At 40.8% G+C, this 5,792-nt stretch overlaps 1 non-coding gene across 1 annotated transcript; it reads left to right on the forward strand.

Annotated features, from left to right (window-relative positions):
* The first annotated feature begins 4,008 nt into the window (after nt 1-4,008).
* LOC148848993 (small nucleolar RNA R71) lies at nt 4,009-4,115 on the forward strand. Its single transcript, XR_016101613.1, has one exon. It is a non-coding gene; the product is annotated as a small nucleolar RNA R71 (small nucleolar RNA).
* The last annotated feature ends 1,677 nt before the right edge of the window (nt 4,116-5,792 follow it).

A 5,792-nucleotide genomic window follows, 5' to 3' on the forward strand; every position in this document is an offset into this window, starting at 1 on the left:
AAGGCTTCAACTGTTCTATTGCAAAAATGGGTCCCTTGATCGCTTATGATGGCTCGAGGAATGCCAAACCTACTGAAAATGTTAAACTTTATAAACCCTACAACACATTTAGAATCATCAGTTTTGGTGGCTTTGGCTTCCACCCATTTTGAAACATAATCGACTGCCAAAAGTATGTAAGAAAAACCACAAGATGGGGGAAAGGGTCCCATGAAATCAATGCCCCAAACATCAAATATTTCACATATAAGAATGGGGGTTTGGGGCATCTCATTCCTATGAGATAGTGTACCTGTTTGTTGACATCTTTCACAGTTTTTACAAAACAAGTAGGCATCTCTAAATAGGGTGGCCCAATACAGCCCACTATCCAAGACCTTTCAAGCAGTCCTCTTTGGCCCAAAATGGCCCCCACAAGCATAATTATGACAAAACTTTATAATTGACATCTGCTCCTCCTCAGGGACACATCTCCTAATCATTTGGTCAGAACAAAATTTCCATAGGTAGGGTTCGTCCCATACATAATATTTTGCCTCATACTTGACTTTATTCTTTATGGATCTGCTAAGGTTATTAGGCAAAATTCCCGTGACCAAGTAATTCACAATGTCAGCATACCATGGAGTCATACCTCTCATGTGAAACAACTGCTCATTAGGAAACAACTCACAAATGGGAGAGGAGTCCTCGTCTTTCACCAACCTACTTAGGTGATCAGCCACCGAATTTTCAGCTCCCCTTCAATCCTTGATTTCTAGATCGAACTCTTGGAGCAAGAGTATCCACCTTATCAGCCTCGGTTTTGACTCCTTCTTTGCTAGTAGGTATCTCAAAGCTGCATGGTCAGAAAAAACAATCACTTTAGAGCCAAGCAAATATGACCTAAATTTGTCTAAAGCAAACACAATAGCTAATAACTCTTTTTCAGTGGTTGTGTAATTGCTCTGTGCAGCATTCAACGTTTTGGAAGCGTAGTGAATGACATGGCTCTTCCCATTTATTCGCTGCCCTAGAACAGCCCCTACTACATAATTACTTGCATCTGTCATGATCTCAAAGGGCAAGTTCAAATCGGGTGGTTGAATGATGGGTGCAATGGTTAATAAATTTTTAAGCTTATTAAAAGCTTCCTTGCACTCATCATCAAAATCGAAAGGCGCATCTTTTTGCAGCAAACTGGACAATGGCAGAGCAATTTTTGAAAAATCTTTGATGAACCTGCAATAAAAGCCTGCATGTCCAAGAAAAGAACGAACCTCCCTAACATTTGTAGGGTAAGGTAAACTCACAATCAAATCAATTTTTGCCTTGTCGACTTCTATTCCTCTGGCTGAAACTACATGTCCCAACACAATACCCTCCTTCACCATAAAATGACATTTTTCATAGTTTAAGACAAGATTTGTTTCCACACACCTATTCAGAATTTTACTTAAACTATTCAAACAATCATCAAATGAATCACCATAAACAGTAAAATCATTCATGAACACTTCAATGCATTTTTCAATAAAATCAGAAAATATGCTCATCATGCATCTTTGAAAAGTGCCCGGAGCGTTACACAAACCAAAGGGCATTCGTCTGTAGGCGAAGGTACCGAATGGACAAGTGAATGTCGTTTCTCTTGGTCCTCCTGCGCAATAACAATCTGATAATACCCAGAGAATCCATCAAGAAAATAGAAGAAAGCCTTACCTACCAGTCTCTCTAGCATCTGATCAATGAAGGGTAGGGGAAAATGGTCCTTTCGAGTGGCCAAGTTGAGTTTTCGAAAATCTATTACCATTTGCCAGCGACCTTGTACCCTCATGGGAATTAGTTCATTACTTTTACTTTTTACTAAAGTCATCCCAGTTTTCTTAGGCACAACATGAATAGGACTTACCCATTTGCTATCTGAAATTGGATAAATTATCCCTTCATCTAACAGTTTAAGCACCTCTTTCATTACTACCTCTTTCATCACCGGGTTGAGTTTTCTTTGTGGTTCTCTAACTGGTTTAGCATCATCTTCCAAGAGGATCCTATGCATGCAAATCGAGGGGCTGACCCCTTTTATGTCGGCTAGGGTCTAGCCAATCGCCTCCTTATGGTCCTTTAGGACATTGATGAGCCTCTCCTCTTGCTCCTCAGTCAACCCTTTTGCAATGATCACAGGCAGTGTCTCCTTTTCACCCAAGTAGGCATATTTTAGGTGATTAGGTAGGGTCTTTAGTTCCAGCTCTGGAGCCTGCAAAACAGAGGGCAGCAGCCTTGCGTGAGAAACCTTTGATTGAACATCAGAGATCCTTACCTCCTGTTCAGGTTCCAGAGTATCATAGGATGCATCGATCTCCTCCTCCCTGTTCGATTGTGCCTTATATTCTAGCTCATCATCCATGTCCTCCTCTCCAAAGACTTCCTGCACAATCGAATCGATAGTATCAATAGAGCAGATCGAATGACACTCACTAGGATATTTCATTGCATCAAAAATATTAAATTTTACAATCTCTCCATCAAACTCGACGGAGAGGGTACCCTCGTCCACATCTATTTTGGTCTTGGCCGTTCTCATGAATGGGCGACCTAATAGAAGTGGGGCTGAACTTGTGGTTGTGTCTTCTTCCATCTTCAGGATGTAAAAATCAGCTAGAAAGATCAAATCGTTAACCTGCACTAATACATCCTCAACAATTCCTTCTGGGTATGCATTAGAACGATCAGCCAATTGAATAACAACTCTAGTCTCTTTTAAAGGACCTAGTCTCAATGCATAGTAAATCGAGTATGGTATGACATTAATAGATGCACCTAAGTCCAGCATGGCAAGCTCAATTCGTTTATTGCCAATCACACAGGGTAGGGTAAACATACCTGGATCAGCACGCTTTTCTGGCAGGGTCCTCTTGATCACGGCTGAAACGTTCTCTCCTACTCTTACCTTTTCATCAATTCGCAGCCTCCTCTTGTTAGTGCATAACTCTTTCAAAAATTTTGCATATTTAGGGATTTGTTTTATTGCATCTAGCAAGGGAATGTTGATCTCCACCTTCCTGAAGGTTTCTAACACTTCTTGTTCATATTCCTCTTTCTTTGAATTTGCCAACCTGCTAAGAAAAGGTGGTACAACATTAGTAACCTTAGGGAGAGGGGGGTCCGATTTTACCTCAATGGGGCTATCGTTTGACCCTTGTCCTTCCTCTTCCTTGGCTGCCTTTGATGGTGAACTTGGTTGGGACTGCAATTCTCTTCCGCTTCTCAACACCACCGCACTTGCATTCTCTTTCGGATTAACTACCGTTTGTGAGGGTAGTTTCCCAGAGTTCTGCGCCTCCAACTTGCTGATGGAAGTGGCAAGTTGGATAATTTGGTTCCCCAAATTCTGAATGCTAGCTCTTGTTTCCTGCTGAAATTGCTGAGTATTAGTAGCTAGAGCCTTAACTATTTAATCCAAAGACATACCTGAATTCGGGGGTTGGCTTTGTGTTGTGATGGGTGTTGAAAACTGAGGCTGTCGACTGAGAAATTGGGGCTGATATTTCTGCTGTCCTCCTTGGGTCTCGTAGCTTAAGTTTGGATGATCTCTCCACCCCGGATTGTAATGATTGGAGTAAGGATCATACTTTCGTTGGGGCTGGCCCGGGAATCCTCCCATGGCATTGACATGCTACATCGGGCCATCTTGTAAAGATGGACACATGTCCGTAGGATGTCCAGGGATCGAACAGATACCACACACCCTGTCAGTTTGTAACTGTCCTGCTGTGAGCTGCTTAACCAAGGCAGTTAAATCAGAAATCTGGTTTTTCTAAATTTGCATGGCTTACCTCGTTAACCCTTCGAATGGTACTTTCTGTCCTTGTACCAAATTGCTGAGAATTTTCGGCCATATTTGAGATTAATTCCCTAGCCGCTTCAGGTGTCTTGTTCACTAGAGCTCCTCCACTGGCTGCATCGACCATACTTCTATCCATGGGCTGAAGCCCTTCATAGAAGTATTGGATTAACAATTGCTCAGTAATTTGGTGGTGGGGGCAACTAGCAACAAGTTGCTTAAACCTTTCCCAATATTCATATAATGTCTCACCACCAAACTGCCGAACTCCACATATTTCTTTTCTTATATTTGCAAACCGGGATGCAGGAAAATATTTATCTAAAAATATCCTATTCATTTCATCCCATGTGCGTACTGAACCGGGAGGGAGAATATACAACCAATCCTTTGCTTTATCTCTTAAAGTAAATGGAAAGGCTATGAGTTTTACCTGGTCCTCGGTCATACCGTGGGGTTTCATGCTTGAACAGACGACATGAAATTCCTTTAGATGTTTGTGAGGGTCCTCACCTGGGAAACCATGAAACAGAGGTAATAATTGAATCAAACCAGATTTGAGTTCAAAGGCTACCTCAAGAGTGGGGTACGTGATGCATAAAGGTTGTTGGTTCAGAATTGGTGCAGCCAACTCCCTTAATGTCCTCTCTCTATCAGCCATTCTTTCTACTTCTTCGAAGATGGGAAGATCACAATCTGAATTCACCTTCTTTGGTTAACGATCCTTCCTTTGCTTCGCCTCCTTTCTTAAACGACGGGTGGTCCTCTCAATTTCGGGATTGTACTCGAGTTCACCTCGTTGAGAAGTACGAGTCATAAAACAAAAGAGGTTAACAAGAGGAAGGTAATAGCTAAGAAATTAAAGTTGTTCCCCGGCAACGGCGCCAAAATTTTGACGGGTTTGTCGAAGCCCTCAAAATTAGTACTAGTCCCACAATAAAATGTTTGCAGTAAAAGTGGTTCTAGGTCGAATCCCACAGGGAGCAAATCAATAATCCCTTAGCCGAATGGGTAAAGTAATTGTGTGGGAAAATTAAATAACTAAAATTAAAAGAATAACAAACTAAACAAACAAGAGAAAATCAGTCTTACCGAATTCTGGTTCAAGGGTTCGGGTTGAATCGTTTGGCCATCGATCCTAGGTACAATTCAGCATTCTTGCAATTCAAGCATTTAACCTTAGATTTATTAGGATAGCCATAATAAACCTTGTGTTTTCCTAATTCAGTTGACCAAACCCAGCATTCGATCAACACTTATCACCACTCAACTGGGTATGATAGCGTTCCATGTTAAACAATGATAGCATTAAGATTTGTGAAAACAGTTAAACCAAAATAACAATAATTGAGATAGCTGCAATTATTGAATTTTGTTCCATCGATTCTTTTAGGTTGAACCATGTTAAAACATTGGTCAAAGGCTGTCACGAACAATTAACCCAAAAAGATATCAACCTAATTGCTACTTGTACCATTATTCGTGACAATTACGGATCACCGAAATCATGGATAGCAGTAGGAAAATCAACATTAATTCAGTTTGTCAGACTAATTAACATTAACATTCAATAAAAATGTGCACAAGAACCAATGAATACTTGAATTAAAAAGAAAGAAAATAAAGTAACTACAGAACCTCACAATGACACAATCGAACCTCCCCCCTTGAACCAGAAAAAGAAGCTTAGCTACTCATGATCTGCGCAATCTCCATGCTCTTCTTCTCCATAGCCGAACTGCCTTCTTGCTTCTTGGTCTTCTTGATGATCTCTTGGATCTTGGAATGAGTGATTTCTAGAGCTGGTTCACCCCTCTCTTTATATAGCCAAAGGAGAGGGTTGTTTTCCAACTCCTTCTAGGAGATCATCTTATCCTTAGGAAGTTTTGATCTTATCTTGAACTAATTCTATCCTATCTCTTATCTAATGCTCTAATCTCAATCTTTTTATCTCTCTAGGATTACATTC

This window comes from Nelumbo lutea, chromosome 6, assembly GCF_056320005.1.
Source record: "Nelumbo lutea isolate HS-2025 chromosome 6, American lotus-T2T, whole genome shotgun sequence".
Lineage (NCBI taxonomy): Eukaryota > Viridiplantae > Streptophyta > Magnoliopsida > Proteales > Nelumbonaceae > Nelumbo > Nelumbo lutea.